Consider the following 17,802-nt stretch of genomic DNA (forward strand, 5'->3'; position numbering starts at 1 on the left):
GGCATATCTAAGCATTATGCGTCAGCCTGTACCTTTTTAGTCACTGCCCAAATCAGACTGTTGACCGTCTGGAATGATTGTGCATACTATTATTGTTTTGTGTGTGATGGCTGAATAAAATAATCTACTACTACTATTTTTTTTTTAAAGATAAATTTTTTGGCATTTTATCGCTTTATTGCTACTGGGCAGTCCAGTAGAGAGAGACAGAGTAGGAATGGGAGACAGAGTGGGGGGAAGACATTCGGCAAATAACGACGGGTTCGGGAGTCGAACCCGGGTTGGCTGTGTCGCGGCTGAGCGCGCTATGTGGTTCGCCACTGGGGCGCCCCTACTACTACTATTCTGATAGATTTCAATCTCTCCACTCTTATCTCCCCACTTACAGTGTGTTGTTTAGATGCTATATTGCACTCTATTTACCTTGATTTACCAGTAACGGTAAAGGATTATGGAAAAAGAAGGGCACCTTGATTGTTGTATTAACCTGCACAGTAACATGTTAACATCTTAACCTGTTAACCTGCACAGTAACATCCTAACCTCTTAACCTGCACAGTAACATGTTAACACATCTTAACCTGCACAGTAACATGTTTAAAACATGATTAATTGATTCAAATGTTCCTTACGCTTTCTCCTAGGATCACGATCGTCCATGCTTGCTGAAAGAAGAGTGTGGCTCTAATGCAGTCCACTTTAGATGATGTTAGAACAGTGGTTGGCTTATAGACATCCAATCAAATGTTTGTTCATATGGGTGGGTGGAGTCAGATGACAATAATTATAGATCTAGACAGCCTTGAAAAGTCATGTCCATGGATCGAATGGGATATCTTTATAAATTGTATCATAAATGTTGTATTTTTAGTGTATTTTCATCACATCCAGAGTTAGATTTGTAGTCAAGGAGTAGGAGAACACATTCAGTTGCATTATTACCCATGGGATATTGGTTATAATGGTCATATTGCCTTTAAAATTAAGATTATGTACCAGGCGAGGGTAAAAATATGATGTTTTCCTTCATTTTATCTCCATTTACTCTGGAATGGTAATAGATGTGGGTTTACTTACACTGGATTCATATGTCCTAGCTTGTTACCTATCAAAGGAGACCAGAAACATGCATATAGGACTTATGGTTCAGGAGCTATCATGATTCATTTGGGGCATGTAATTTCGGACATGAGGCCCGAAAAATATGCTTGGTAGTGTTATAAAACATGTGATAGCACACATTTGGAGGCAACTGCTGCATTGCTATCACATATTTTCTAGAAGCAGGGGTGTATACCTTCCCAAAAATCACTATGAAAGTTAGTCCCCCAAGATGGTAGCCGCGGCCCAAATTTGCGGCCCTGGCTCACGGCCTATATGTTCCGAGAACACAGGCCATGTAGTAAGAGGCCTTAACCGTGAACTGTTTCCTGTGCCACTTCCTGACATCGAAATCTTGACTCTCTCAGCAAATAGCAAATGGGCAATGGGCCAAGACTTGGGGACAGGGGATATATACCTCTTGCATTTTCATTATCAGCACACACTCTGGCATTACAAATCCTTTGTTCTGTTTTGACCGTGTCCGGCCGTATTCAAATAAAGACAACGAAACGTTTCTTTGCTTCCATTTAATCTTTATTTCATCAGCTCCACCGGATCATTATATTCTATTACAGGTTCTTTTGACTTCGCTCACTGAGCTCATTCACCACCCTCTTGAGATCAAGTGTACAACAAAATCTAAGCAAATGAATAAAGGGAAGATGATTAAACAGAAGGATTTGTAGATACAGTTATAAATGATAATCCATTGTAATTATAAATTCATATTTGACCTTGACCTTATTATGGCCAAATCATACATCTGATCGTTGTATTAAGGTAAGAATGAGTATTGACTATGGCTAATTGGCAATGGACTTTTTTTTTTTTACCATTATTTAGCAGGGGAAAAAATCCCTTGACATTAAGGATGTCTTTTGTGAAGGAGATCTGGCCAACATAAACCTGGGCAGCATAAAAAGTGACAGACAAAACAACACTAATTACAAAAGAGAGACATACAATGACGATACCATCATCTATGTGTTTCTAAACCAGCTAGCATGGCAGCTGAGCACCTGACCCAGGTGTTAGAGCGCATCTCTATGTGTAACTCCATACGCAAAAGGCCTATAAATGGTTTGTTTGAGGTGCAAATTAAAAATGATATAAGTGCCAAAGTGAATGAGGTCATGTACCTATAGGAATCATATTAGACAAGAACCTAAAATGTGATAAACAGGTACATTATTCATTTGGACAGTCTGCCTTCTCCGTTAAAGGGGCAAACTTATGGAACTCTCTGCCAACTGGCTTAAAACTGGAGTCCAATGTCAACGTCTTCAACAGAGGACTCAAAGTATGGTTGAAATCAAAGCAGCAGTGCTCACGTGTGTAGACGCAGACTGGTTTTGTTATTTTGATCATGGACTCTTGCTCTGGTAACTATTTGTTCTGATTTGTGATTTTAATTCTGTATTATACTATTCATTTTATTCTATCTTTTAGAAAAGCCTCAATTGACTTGTGTTGAAAAGTAGCACTCGTGCTATAAACACGCAAACAACACATCTGGTCTGTCCACTGTGACTGGTCCAATGTAGCTGTGGTGTCCATTTAAAAATTAAAAACCATTGATTCACAACATGGAGAGATTGGTATGTGTCACAATCCTAAAAGCAATATAAATAATACCTAAGAACAGAGACAATTACCAATAGATTCATTCACCACTGAATTTACAAATTATTTAAATTCACAGACTAACTCTCTAGCCGTGGCCTAGAAAGGTTAGTGAAGCGAGCTTGTGACCGGAAAGGTTGCTGGTTCGACACCCCAGGCCCACAACCCATTGAAATATAGTGGTCTCTGCTGTAGCCTGTATCATGTGCCCAATAAAGACCCAAGTGTTCTTCAGTTCTGTGTCCTGTGACCCGACTGACACCCAGGGGCAAACAGTCGCCCCTCAGAGTTAGACTGACACCCAGGGGCAAACAGTAGCCCCTCAGAGTTAGACTGACACCCAGGGGCAGACAGTAGCCCCTCAGAGTTAGACTGACACCCAGGGGCAGACAGTAGCCCCTCAGAGTTAGACTGACACCCAGGGGCAAACAGTAGCCCCTCAGAGTTAGACTGACACCCAGGGGCAAACAGTAGCCCCTCAGAGTTAGACATTATACAGTAATTTAAGCTTCCCTTTCTTACAATTCAATGAATATTTTCTGAGAACAAGCAGGTACTGTACACATATCAGTGCTAGTGTACTAAGGGTGGGGAGAAAGACCCTGCAGCCAGTGTCCATCAGATTTTCTTGCTGCTTCACTATCTTTATGGAAGAGAGGGGGAACTATACCACTATCTTTATGGGGGAGGGGGGAGCTATACCACTATCTTTATGGAAGAGAGGGGGAGCTATACCACTATCTTTATGGAAGAAAGGGCGGAGGGGGAGCTATACCACTATCTTTATGGAAGAGAGGGGGAGGGGGAGCTATACCACTATCTTTATGGAAGAGAGGGGGAGATATACCACTATCTTTATGGAAGAGAGGGGGAGCTATACCACTATCTTTATGGAAGAGAGGGGGAGCTATACCACTATCTTTATGGAAGAGAGGGGGAGGGGGAGCTATACCACTATCTTTATGGAAGAGAGGGGGAGCTATACCACTATCTTTATGGAAGAGAGGGGGAGCTATACCACTATCTTTATGGAAGAGAGGGGGAGGGGGTGCTATACCACTATCTTTATGGAAAAGAGGGGGAACTATACCACTATCTTTATGGAAGAGACGGTGAGCTATACCACTATCTTTATGGAAGAGAGGGGGAGGGGGAGCTATACCACTATCTTTATGGAAGAGAGGGGGAGGGGGAGCTATACCACTATCTTTATGGAAGAGAGGGGGAGGGGGGAGCTATACCACTATCTTTATGGAAGAAAGGGGGAGGGGGGAGCTATACCACTATCTTTATGGAAGAGAGGGGGAAGGGGGAGCTATACCACTATCTTTATGGAAGAGAGGGGGAAGGGGGAGCTATACCACTATCTTTATGGAAGAAAGGGGGAGGGGGGGATATACCACTATCTTTATGGAAGAAAGGGGGAGGGGAGCTATACCACTATCTTTGGTACCACTAATAGTACCACTAATAGTCTACGAACAGGTCAAATAGTACCTTGCGAAAACAAATCTAATCTACGAATTCCAATCTGGCTTCAGAACATCCCACTCCACTGACACATGCCTTCTCTATTTGAACGACCACATCAAACAAGAGGTGGACGCGGGCAAATACTGCGGCATGGTCATGCTGGACCTCCAAAAGGCCGTCGACACTGTCAATCACTCCATTCTGATTGACAAGCTAAAAGCAATTGGTTTTGATAGTCTATCAGTGAGCTGGATGCAATCCTACCTGGAGGGGATGAATGCATGAATGAACATTTTATTTATTTGAATGTGGGTAGGGATTCACATTCCTTTACAGCTTTGGGTAGGGCGTTCCACATTGTTGTGGCATAATTGCGAAACGTGTTTAGTCCCTTGTTTGAGCCGATTCTGGGTTTAACATGATTTGTTAAAGAGCCCTATAACGTGTATATTGGGTGTAAAAATGGACACTGCTCAAGCAAAGATTGTAAATAATATTGTAGCACTGGCTTTTCTAGCATGCAAACGGATTATTTTAATGAACTGGAAAGAACGCAAACCGAACTGCTTCAGTTTGGAGAACTGGCGCAAGGATTTCATGGACTTGTTATCAATGGAGCAGGCTGCTCTATCTCTTCAAGAGAGTGATCGGCCCGATGGCCTTCAAGGTCCCCTGAACTTTATTAGATCGCTATCTGGAATATGTTTGTGTACTGAACCTTTGTAACACTCTGCAACCCCCCCCCCCCTCACCCCCTTGTTGTTATTATTATTATTATTATTATTATTATTATTATTATTATTATTATTATTATTATTATTATTATTATTATTATTATTATTATTATTATTATTATTATTATTATTATTATTATTATTTTTGTCTTAGTTTGTCTTGTCATGTATGTATTGTCTTGCTTGTGAAAAATAAAAAAAATTAAATATGAAAAAAAAGAAAAAGAAAAGAGGAGAGAACAGATGGTGGAGGTAAACGGTACTCTGCCCCCGCCCCCCCCCCCCCGCCTCACAGTGAGCTGTGGTTTCCACAAGGAAGCATACTAGGACCGCTACTGTTCCTAATTCATGCAAATAACATGTCGTCAGCTTGTGACTGCAACTTGTTCTTGTTTGCCGACGACTCAGCCCTGCTGGTCTCTGACAAGAACAAGTTACAGGTTGAAAAAACCCTCAGCTCGGAACGCTGCAGAATCTGCACCTGGCTCGCTGATAACAAACTATCCTTTGATAGCTATACGGTTAAAAAGGCACACTAGTTCTTTGTTGCTTCTGGAACAAGTAGCTACATTTGTCAGGGTCAAGGAGCTGGGTAAAACAGAGTCCATTCTCTTCGGATCAAATAACAAACTCAGCAAGACCGACGGCTTCTCAGTTACAGTGGGTGACAATGTTGTCACAAGGAAAGATGAAATTACATACCTGGCTTCCATCCTAGAGGCAAATCTTTCCTGTGACAAAATGGCATCCAATGTAATCAAAAAAGTCAACCAACAAACTAGATTCTTGTACCGGATCTCCTCTCTGGTAAACAAGAATACCCTGAAGACTCTGGCAGGAGCACTCATTCAAGGGTACTACGACTATGCTTGCACCTCATGGTACCAAAGCACCTCAAAGGCGCTAAAAACAAGATTACAAACATCACAAAACAAACTGGTCAGACTACTGCTTGACCTTACTCTTAAAACCCACCTCACCCGGCCCACTTTGACTACCTAGGATGGCTTAGAGTAGACGACAGAGGACAACAACTTGCAATGGGCCTGGTCTACAAGATACACTACACCACTTAGGTACCCATGTACATGTCGAAATACTTCCCAAAGGTCAGTGAATACCACAATCACAACACCAGAGGCAGCTCCACAAATCATGTTAAACCCAGATTCGGCTCAAACAAGGGACTAAACACGTTTCGCAATTATGCCACATCAATGTGGAACGCCCTACCCAAAGCTGTGAAGGAATGTGAATCATAACCCACTTTCAAAACCACTCTCAAAGAACACCTAACCCAACCCCCTCCAATGTACAGTAAATTACCAAGTATGGTTTTGTCAATATTCCAATGTACAGTTTTGCTTGTACAGTTGTACAGTGTCCCCCCCCCCCCCAACCCCTCCTACCCATTTCCATCAACAAATGCTGCTCACTTGGTCCCTCATTTATAAACATGATTTCTCGCCTCACAAATGTTTTATTGGGAATAAAATAAACATATATTGGTGGTTCACAAATGGTTCACAAATAATATTATCTTGGTGAGACAGTTATTTAATGATGGTCGACTTTTGCTTAGCTACTCAGAATCCCTAACTAAGTTTGGTTTACCTGTAACGCCAAAGGAAAATACTGTAATCATAGACATAGATAGATGTATATACTCTGTCAGGATCTATGGGTAACAGTACTGTATATTTGCATATCGTATATGTCACAAATGTAACAGTACTAAATACCTGTATGTCATGTATGTCCCTGTGCCATAAATGTCATGTATGTTGTGTATGTCATAAATGTCACTATGAATTGAAAATGGGGGACCCTGATGTAAACAAGACAAACGTCTTTCTCTGGTCTGCATCCCCTTGACAATTGTGTGTATTGAGCCGTACTGTATTGTACCCATTCTGCAATCTGTTAAATAAAGTTTTCATTAATTCATTCATTCATAGATGAAATCCCTTCTGGGATTATAATGCTCTTAAAAGATGCAACAAAACAAGGACCTGTGTTACTGGTTCTGACTCCAGTTGATACTCCTGTGGGTCAGATGTGCTTTTTGTCTACCAGAAATAACAACAGAGGTAAAAACATTTAAAGAGATTTCTATTTAAATATCTGCTGCTGTTTATTTCCAAATAACTACAGTGAACATAACAGCCATGCAGCACTCTAACCCCATATGCTTGCCTGTACCTAATATGTAGAATTATTGTTTGTTTGTACATTGTCTGTACAATATTTTGCATGATGTGTTTTGAACCTCTTCTTAATTACCTGTATGCCATAATTATATGTTATGCTTTCTTTTTTAGCGGCTTCAAGGGGCGGGGCGTGGGGTGCCGCGTGACGCACACATAGCTGATTAGTCCGGCCCTCCCTGACGTCACCAGGAAATACGGAAATGTCATGCAGTATCTCGTCCTTGCCACCAGGGGCACCACACTTCACCACGCTTCACCTCGTTGTCTGTGGCTATAACGAGCTAATGCTGCTAATCTCTAACGTTAACTCTCTGAACAGATCTAGATGCAGTGATCGTGTAAAGAACGGACTAACTGCAGCTGCTGGAGACACATCTGAACTAAGGAGGAGTCGAGACTGGCCGTAAACTTCAGAGTGTTGTGAAAGTGAGATGAAGAAACACAAAGCAGGTTTGTTTAATCAGAAGCTCCTTTGGACATTATTCTTTGATCAATAGGTATATGTTCCCGTTTGAGATTACGGTATTTCACAATTGCCTAACCTTAAATAATGTACCCAACAGTTAGACCAGCGGTGCTGCCATATATAAAACATTAGATGCGACATTACGCCATAAATCATGGGATAACCGTCCGTCCGCCATCTTACCTGGATATTGTTTAGGCAGCAACTATGTTTGTCGGCTGTGCAGCCTAGTTACTGTACTAACATGATCAGAGAGACTAGTGCAGCCTAGTTACTGTACTAACATGATCAGAGAGACTAGTGCAGCCTAGTTACTGTACTAACATGATCAGAGAGACTAGTGCAGCCTAGTTACTGTACTAACACGACATAATAAACCTCTCTATAAAACAGGGACACGTCCCCAAGGACTTCAAAATAGCGAGAGTGACCCCTCTGCACAAAAAAGGCAGTAAATTAGACCCAGGCAACTACCGCCCTGTTTCTATCCTTACCTCCATCTCGAAAGTCATGGAAAAAATTGTATACGAACAGGTCGAAAAATACCTTGCGGAAAAAAATCTAATCTACGAATTCCAATCTGGCTTCAGAACATCCCACTCCACTGACACATGCCTTCTCTATTTAAACGACCACATCAAACAAGAGGTGGACGCGGGCAAATACTGCGGCATGGTCATGCTGGACCTACAAAAGGCCTTCGACACTGTCAATCACACCATTCTGATTGACAAGCTAAAAGCAATTGGTTTTGATAGTCTATCAGTGAGCTGGATGCAATCCTACCTGGAGGGGAGAGAGCAGATGGTGGAGGTAAACGGTACCCTATCCCCCCCCCTCACAGTAAACTGTGGTGTTCCACAAGGAAGCATACTAGGTCCGCTACTGTTCCTAATTTATGCAAATGACATGTCGTCAGCTTGTGACTGCAACTTGTTCCTGTTTGCGGACGACTCAGCCCTGCTGGTCTCTGACAAGAACAAATTACAGGTTGAAAAAACCCTCAGCTCAGAACTAAGCAAAATCTGCATATGGCTAGCTGATAACAAACTATCATTACACATGGGCAAAACAGAGTCCATTCTCTTCGGTTCAAATAACAAACTCAGCAAGACCGACGGCTTCTCAGTTACAGTGGGTGACAATATTGTCACAAGGAAAGAAGATATTACCTACCTGGGTTCCATCCTAGAGGCAAATCTTTCCTGTGACAAAATGGCATCCAATGTAATAAAAAAAGTCAACCAACGAACTCGTTTCTTGTACCGGATCTCCTCACTGGTAAACAAGAATACCCTGAAGACTCTAGCAGGAGCACTCATTCAAGGGTACTACGACTATGCTTGCACCTCATGGTACCAAAGCACCTCAAAGGCGCTAAAAACAAAATTACAAACATCTCAAAACAAACTGGTCAGACTACTGCTTGACCTTACTCCTAGAACCCACCTCACCCCTGCCCACTTTGACAACCTAGGATGGCTTAGAGTAGACGACAGAGTACAGCAACTTGCAATGGGCCTGGTCTACAAGATACACTACACGACCAAGGTACCCATGTACATGACTAAATACTTCCCAAAGGTCAGTGAATACCACGATCACAACACCAGAGGGAGCTCCACAAATCATGTTAAACCCAGATTCGGCTCAAACAAGGGACTAAACACGTTTCGCAATTATGCCACATCAATGTGGAACGCCCTACCCAAAGCTGTAAAGGAATGTGAATCACTACCCACTTTCAAAAACACTCTCAAAAAACACCTAAGGGAGACTGCAACTCGAAACTGGCCCCTGTAAATGTCCGAACACAACCCCCGCCAACACCCCCCCCCCCCCCCCCACTCCTACCCCCCCCCCCCCCCCCCCCCCCCCCCCCCCCCAACCACCTCCAATGTACAGTCCCACCCCCACCTACCCAATCCAATGTACAGTTTCTACGCCTAATGTATATACTCTTTTCTTTCTGGACTCTTTTTGTATCACAAATACAGTACTGTAATTGCAAATCTGGTATGTCATAAATGTATAGATGTAGCAGTACTGTCTATCTGTATGTCATGTATGTCATATATGTTACGATGAATTGGAAATGGGGGACCCTGGTGGAAACAAGACGAAAGTCTTTCTCTGGTCTGCATCCCCTTAACAATTGTATGTATTGAGCTGTACTGCACTGTACCCATTCTGCAATCTGTTAATAAAGTTTTCATTCATTCATTCATTCATTCATTCATTCAACATGATCAGAGAGACTAGTGCAGCCTAGTTACTGTACTAACATGATCAGAGAGACTAGTGCAGCCTAGTTACTGTACTAACATGATCAGAGAGACTAGTGAAGCCTAGTTACTGTACTAACATGATCAGAGAGACTAGTGCAGCCTAGTTACTGTACTAACATGGAGGGCCCTGATGTAAACAAGACGAAAGTCTTTCTCTGGTCGGCATCCCCTTACCAATTGTATGTATTGAACTGTACTGTACCCATTCTGCAATATGTTAATAAAGTTTTCAATCAATCAACATGATCAGAGAGAATAAGGAGGCTGGCATCACTAAATACACATGAGTATGGAGGAGATTAGATCACACAAGGCTCAACTACTCTCTTTTTAACACACACATTGATTGATTGAAAACTGTATTAACTGATTGCAGAATGGGTACAGTACAGTACAGCTCAATACATACAATTGTTAATGGGATGCAGACCAGAGAAAGACTTTCGTCTTGTTTACATCAGGGTCCCCCATTTTCAATTAATCGTAACATAATGACATACATGACATACAGATAGACAGTACTGCTACATCTATACATTTATGACATACCAGATTTGCAAATACAGTACTGTTTGTGATACGAAAAGAGTCCAGAAAAAAGAGTATATACATTTGACGTAGAAACTGTACATTGGAGGAGGTTGGGTAGGAGTGGGGGGGGGGGGGGTAGGAGGGGTGGGTGGGGGACACTGTACAAGCAAAACTGTACATTGGAATATTGACAAGACTATACTTGGTCATTTACTGTACATTGGAGGGGGTTGGGTTAGGACATTTACAGGGGCCAGTTTCGAATTGCAGTCTCCCGTAGGTGTTTTTTGAGAGTGTTTTTGAAAGTGGGTAGTGATTCACATTCCTTTACAGCTTTGGGTAGGGCGTTCCACATTGATGTGGCATAATTGCGAAACGTGTTTAGTCCCTTGTTTGAGCCGAATCTGGGTTTAACATGATTTGTGGAGCTCCCTCTGGTGTTGTGATCGTGGTATTCACTGACCTTTGGGAAGTATTTTGACATGTACATGGGTACCTTGGTCGTGTAGTGTATCTTGTAGACCAGGCCCATTGCAAGTTGCTGTACTCTGTCGTCTACTCTAAGCCATCCTAGGTTGGCAAAGTGGGCAGGGGTGAGGTGGGTTCTAGGAGTAAGGTCAAGCAGTAGTCTGACCAGTTTGTTTTGAGATGTTTGTAATCTTGTTTTTAGCGCCTTTGAGGTGCTTTGGTACCATGAGGTGCAAGCATAGTCGTAGTACCCTTGAATGAGTGCTCCTGCCAGAGTCTTCAGGGTATTCTTGTTTCCCAGTGAGGAGATCCGGTACAAGAATCGAGTTCGTTGGTTGACTTTTTTTATTACATTGGATGCCATTTTGTCACAGGAAAGATTTGCCTCTAGGATGGAACCCAGGTAGGTAATATCTTCTTTAGTGAAAAATCAACATGCACTCTCTCAAAAAATATTGTTGTGCTGGGAATTGCTCCCCTTAATTGTCATCAGATGAAAAAATTTACAATTCCCGCACTCACTTTTTCTCTGCTTTTATTGTGGTCAACGTTTCGGCTATTCAGCCTTCATCAGGACAGTCCTCCTGATGAAGGCTGAATAGCCGAAACGTTGACGACAATAAAAGCAGAGAAAAAGTGAGTGCGGGAATTGTAAATTTTTTCATCTGAAGGTAATATCTTCTTTCCTTGTGACAATATTGTCACCCACTGTAACTGAGAAGCCGTCGGTCTTGCTGAGTTTGTTATTTGAACCGAAGAGAATGGACTCTGTTTTGCCCATGTGTAATGATAGTTTGTTATCAGCGAGCCATATGCAGATTTTGCCTAGTTCTGAGCTGAGGGTTTTTTCAACCTGTAACTTGTTCTTGTCAGAGACCAGCAGGGCTGAGTCGTCCGCAAACAGGAACAAGTTGCAGTCACAAGCTGATGACATGTCATTTGCATAAATTAGGAACAGTAGCGGACCTAGTATGCTTCCTTGTGGAACACCACAGCTTACTGTGAGGGGGAGGGATAGGGTACCGTTTACCTACACCATCTGCTCCACACACACACACGCACACTCTCCCTGTCTCTCTTACTATGAATGAATGAAAACTTTATTTAACAGATTGCAGAATGGGTACAATACAGTACGGCTCAATACACACAATTGTTAAGGGGATGCAGACCAGAGAAAGACGTTTGTCTTGTTTACATCAGGGTCCCCTATTTTCAATTCATAGTGACATTCATTCACTATCCCACATGCATTGCACACACACACACACACACACACACACACACACACAAACACACTATGTCTCTCTGTCTCTCTTACTATCCCACATACACACACACACACACACACACACTCACAATTGCATACACATAGCCTTCACTCCCAGACATATCTACACACACTACCCCACCCCCCTTGCAACTTGTACACAAAATACAATCATCTCATATCTATGCTCTCCTTTTCTGACACACACACATACAGCCTTCACTCATATCTCTACGTCATTCCCAATCATATCTACGTAATGATCTCTGTACATCATATCTATATGTAGAAGGGTGGATTATCCCTACTTGGTGAGGGTGCTATGCTACTGGCACTGGATAGTAGGCACCCGGCAGAGCTAAGTCCAGCCGGGTCCCCGACTGCAGTGTTGAGGTACTAGGCTTAAGGTTAGCAAAGGTGACCTATAGGTCCTTAGGATTTACTGACCCTGGACTGGTGTACTGGTCCTTCCTGCCTCTTAAGGGCAATACTCAGTAACCCCTAATCACCCACGCTCCCCTAGTACGCTCCACACCCCCTCACACCCGGTGGAAGTAGTGGTTGGTGTAATTCTCCCCAAAGCAGTACCATACCTGAAATTAACACCTACCCTGCTGGGTGAAATACAGGGTATTGAAAGTAGTTAAGACAGTACGACACCATGAAACCACACGCACACAGCGAATCCAAAATCAATCTCACTTTACTGAAAAAAGAAAGGAAAGGAGCAGTTACATAAACATGTTATTACAATTATCTCCAATGTTAATTAAATGGTGCACGTTCCCTTTAAGGAGGTGCTGCAGCAGCACAATGCAGAACTGGTACAAATCACGGTTCAACCCCGCGGGTAACCTAGAACGTGTACATACAACGTGGGCCCACACCTGTACTAAGCCGGCACATTAAAGTTACTATCAAAATAAAAGAATAAATAAAAGAATAAAGAAAACCCCGTTGGAGCGCCCGGTCGTAGCTTGGGGACGTTGTGGCCGCAAACACAATGGCCCTTTCACTCCCTTGAGAGCCTGAGCAAATAAAAGGCTGTATTCCAGAGACTAGGAGAAAGCACGGGTTGTCCCTTTAATGAACACGCGTGCCTAGCAAAGTTTGCCGCCACGGCAAGTTCACGTTACACAGTCTAGCCGTGGCTGGCTTTAGCACGCATGTAGCATGAAGTCGGTGCTCCTCCGGCGATAAAAGGGGTCTCTGTGGACCGTCACCTGGTTCACCCCGGCCGGGATGATGTGGGTAGTCAGTAGAGGTCTGCTGGAAGCGTCCAGTAGAAGCCTTGGGTTGAATCGTCCTCCTTCCATGGGTAGCTTGGGGCGCGCAACGAGCTGAGCTAACAGGCTAACTCACGGTGAACGTTACCTAATAGCCGGTGCGGCTACCTGAGCTCACGACCTAGACTTCTAAATCGCAGAGTCTTCTCGTCCTCTCACGTGGGTAGGGATGGGTACCTTTCACATTTGAACCGATACGGTACCGGTACCTGTGAATCGATACCGGTACCCAACGGTACCCTTTTTCGGTACTTTAGTCTCAAAAAATTAAATGTACCTACCTCAGTCGCAAAAAAAAATCCAAACTTCAAATAACTACAATTTCGACAGTTTTCGGCTTGCCATTGCTCCGACTGCTTTGTTGTTGAATCAAGTCAAATCCTAGGTAAGCATATATTGTGCGTGTGAACGTTGACATGAAAAGAAAAAAGATAATTATTTTTTTCTCGCTCGGTATCTCACTTGAATCGATACTCGGTAGTACCGACGTGTTTCGGTTCGGTACCTCAAAAGTACCGTATTCGGTACCCATCCCTACACGTGGGTCGGTTGACCGTTCTCTTCGCTGGCGCGACGTCTCAATACTATACACTTTATACTATACACTAATACACTATACACGGCGTTACACTTAAGTCACTGGGCCACTTTATTAGCCGTTAGCTTGATGCTTGCAGGAGCTCGCTGTCGCACACCTGCTCTCGTCCACGGTCAGCGCAGAGAGAGGGCGTGTTCCTGGCTTCTTCGTGTCTTCCACCTGTACACCGGACGTCGTTCTTCTGACCACCAGTCTGACTATCCCGCAGCACCCCCTAGTGTTCGTCCTGCCAGGGAACATATCAGAAAGTCCTGTTGAATGTCTGTCTTGATTCACAGATCTGTTCACAGACACATTCATGTGTCTACATATAATTCATATTATGTATGTCAATGTTCTTCCACTTAGTTTAGTCTACTCCTGTATAAATACTTTGTTAGCTCACCATTCTAGATCTGGGCTATAGGTCCATTGCTGTAAGCTAGGTCTCTCCATGTTGCAACATGTCATTCTGTCAGTAAACTCTATCCTGTTGTCTGCCTCTGAATAATATCATCAAGTTATTCCACAATAGCTCTTAACAGCATTGATCTGTTAGCTAAACAGAGGCAGACAGATGATGAATTGGGTCTAATGCATGAATAATAATAATAATAATAGGCCTACAGTAGCCTATATTGTTTGTATAATAAGTGAGATATAAATTAATATACATTTTACTGGACACAAATTTCCAATGAAAAACTAAATTCTACACATGTAACAGTGAATACGGCATTACAATAAACAGAAACCTTATTGTAATGTGATTGATTGATTGAACATTGTATTAACAGATTGCAGAATGGGTACAATACAGTACAGCTCAATACACACAATTGTTAAGGGGATGCAGACCAGAGAAAGACTTTCGTCTTGTTTACATCAGGGTCCCCCATTTTCAATTCATCTTAACCAGGGTTTCCCATTAATTACTAAAGTTAAAGCCATTGCTATTGTTAGGCTTGGGTTCCAGAGCACATTTCTTATAAGACTTGTGGAACATTAATGCCGGTGTATAATGTGACAATTCTTTATTTTTTTTAATCCTCTTTTTCTCCTGATTTTTCAGTGTTTTTCCTCCCATCCCAATTTAGTCGTTATGCCAATAGACCAGGGGTCGGGAACCTATGGCTCGCGAGCCATATATGGCTCTTCTGGTGACAGCATATGGCTCCCAGAATTTTTTGAGTAAATTTTTTTTTTTTTTTTTTTATACTTGATATTTCTTAATAATACTGTGTCATTTAAAAGTAAACAGAAATTAGTTTTGAAGATACAGCTAATAGTATCTGTAGCTGAAGATATAGCGAGCAGAGCTGGCGTGGGAACACAAGTGGACAGAAATAAAAAATCTTCAACCTGAAGACCAGCTGAAGGAGCTTCTATCCCCAGGCCATCAGGCTGCTAAACGAACAATAATCGCTAAACGAACAATAATCACTATGCAACAACCATCAAATGCACACAGCACACACACCCACACGCACACACACACTCACTCAAACAAACAACACACTGCAGCACCCACTCTCCACACTTTAGATCACACAAACACACTTACACTTTATATTTATTGATAAAGGATTTGCACTACAACTCGTACACCTACTGTGAATTGTACCTAAACTGCACCTCGTCCATTTATGCCTTGCACTATATAGTATTGTATATTAGTACACTGCACAGTATTGTATATTGTATGGTAACTACGTCTACGAACATTGTACATATGTCTAAACTGAACACTGTGACCTCTTTTTTTTTTTTTCTTCTAATTTTTACTATGTTTTTATTTCATACTTATCTTGTCATGCACAGTCTCTGGAGCGCAACAGTAAGAAGCATTTTGTACAAAAGTATTCTGTACTTCTGTATGACAACTATTAAAGAAACTTGAAACTTGAAACTTGAGCTGATTCTTAAAACTTGGAACGAGCTTCCTGTGACATACCACACAATGCAGCGTGAGTATTGCCGTATTGACCATGTTTGGCTCTACATATGCATGTGGGCAGTCATTCTCGCATATGAGGAACATTAAGACCAACCTACGCTCACGTTTAACTGATGGAAGCCTCAACGCCTGCATGAAGCTCAACCTCACCACGTATGAACCAGATTACAAGGCCATCAGCAAAACCATGCAGCACCAGAAGTCGCATTAAAAGTAAGACATATTTAATTTATTATATGTTAAAAATACTATATGGCTCTCAATGAAATATATTTAGAAATATTTGGCTTTTATGGCTCTCCCAGTCAAAAAGGTTCCTGACCCCTGCAATAGACCTATCTCAAACCCTGCCCTCTTTTCTTGATCCTCCAATCACAACTGTCTCTTACCTCGGACAAACATTGTTAATACTTTGTTTGTCCGAGGTAAGCGACAGTTGTGATTGGAGGATCAGGAAAAGAGGGCAGGGTTTGAGATAGGTCCATTCCCCCCCTCCCCTACCTGGTCGTTGCGCACATGTGCCCCCTACTGGTCGTTCTAGGGAGCCCTGAGGTCTATCGCATGCTTCTCGATATGGAGACAGCCAGCTTAGAGCCATATGAAATCCGTTTTATTTTTTTCCAAATTCCATTTAATTTTTTTCCAAATTCCGTTTTTTCCGTTTTAATATTTCAGAATTCTGTATTTTGCTTTGTACGCTCATTTTATCATCAGAAATAGTGTCTAATAAGTGGGAATGAATAAATGTCCACAATTTAATAAGATATAACAGTCCATTTAATAGGGCTGTCTTAAATACTTTGAAGCTTCGTTCGATGGGCATGGGATTCGAATATGAAAATAAAATTAGATTAAAAAAAAAAATAATAATTATATATATTTTTGCAAAATCAACTCTGCCTCTCTTTGTTAACTACAACAAGCAATGCTGTTTGTTATTTAAGATGAGGTCGGACTCGGCACTGACAGATTTGTGTTCATTGTGCTGCTTTTATAAAGCCTCAAATGACGGCTTACAATATTTCATGAAAGCAAAGTGTTTTGTTTGTCTAAGATTTAAAAAGGTTTCAACTTTACAGCACTGACAAAGTTGAACAAAGTGCTGTACAAGTCCCACACCAGTAAACATTTTTTTTTTTTTTTTTATAGTGGATTCCATTTTTATTGCTCAATTCCGCGATTCCGTGATCGCGGATTCCATATGGCTCTACCAGCTGCTCTCTTTTCACCTGCCAGCGCGGACTCTCATTGGCGAGGAGTAACGTGTAGGAGGCTCACACTGCCCCCGCCCTCTCCTGTCTTTTGCTGTGCAGACCTGCACCTGTGCCCTGTCCGACCTGTAGGAGTCGCTGTCCACAACGTCCAGATTACCACCCCATCGACTTCCCTCCCGCTAACTCTGCCAATTGAGGCCCTGTTTAGACGGAAACGCTAGCAGGTGAATCCGCACATTTTTTTTTTCGGATGTGCCTTTTGTTTATACGGCAACAGCGTTTTTACGGGGAGAAACCGCAAAAAAGTGAGACCACCTCCCTGGGTGGAATTCCTAGAAACAATAAACCTTTGCGCTATCATCTAAACTGTCAAACCGCATAAAACTATGACGAAAGGGTTCTCAAGGCTCTCGTTGCGCGTACTGCTTACATCACAGGCATGCGCCAGTAGCCTAGAAGCGTAAACAAAGCATGTCTGATTCTATCCATGGCGATCACCTGAAGGCTACATTGGCAGTACTTTTAAATACACAAGAATCTGTCCCGCGGCTATCGCAACTATTAGTGACTGGAGCCACTGTCTGTGAGTGACTCTGCTTTG

The sequence above is a fragment of the Notolepis coatsorum genome (genome assembly GCF_963971535.1).
Source record: "Notolepis coatsorum genome assembly, chromosome: 12".
Taxonomy (NCBI): domain Eukaryota; kingdom Metazoa; phylum Chordata; class Actinopteri; order Aulopiformes; family Paralepididae; genus Notolepis; species Notolepis coatsorum.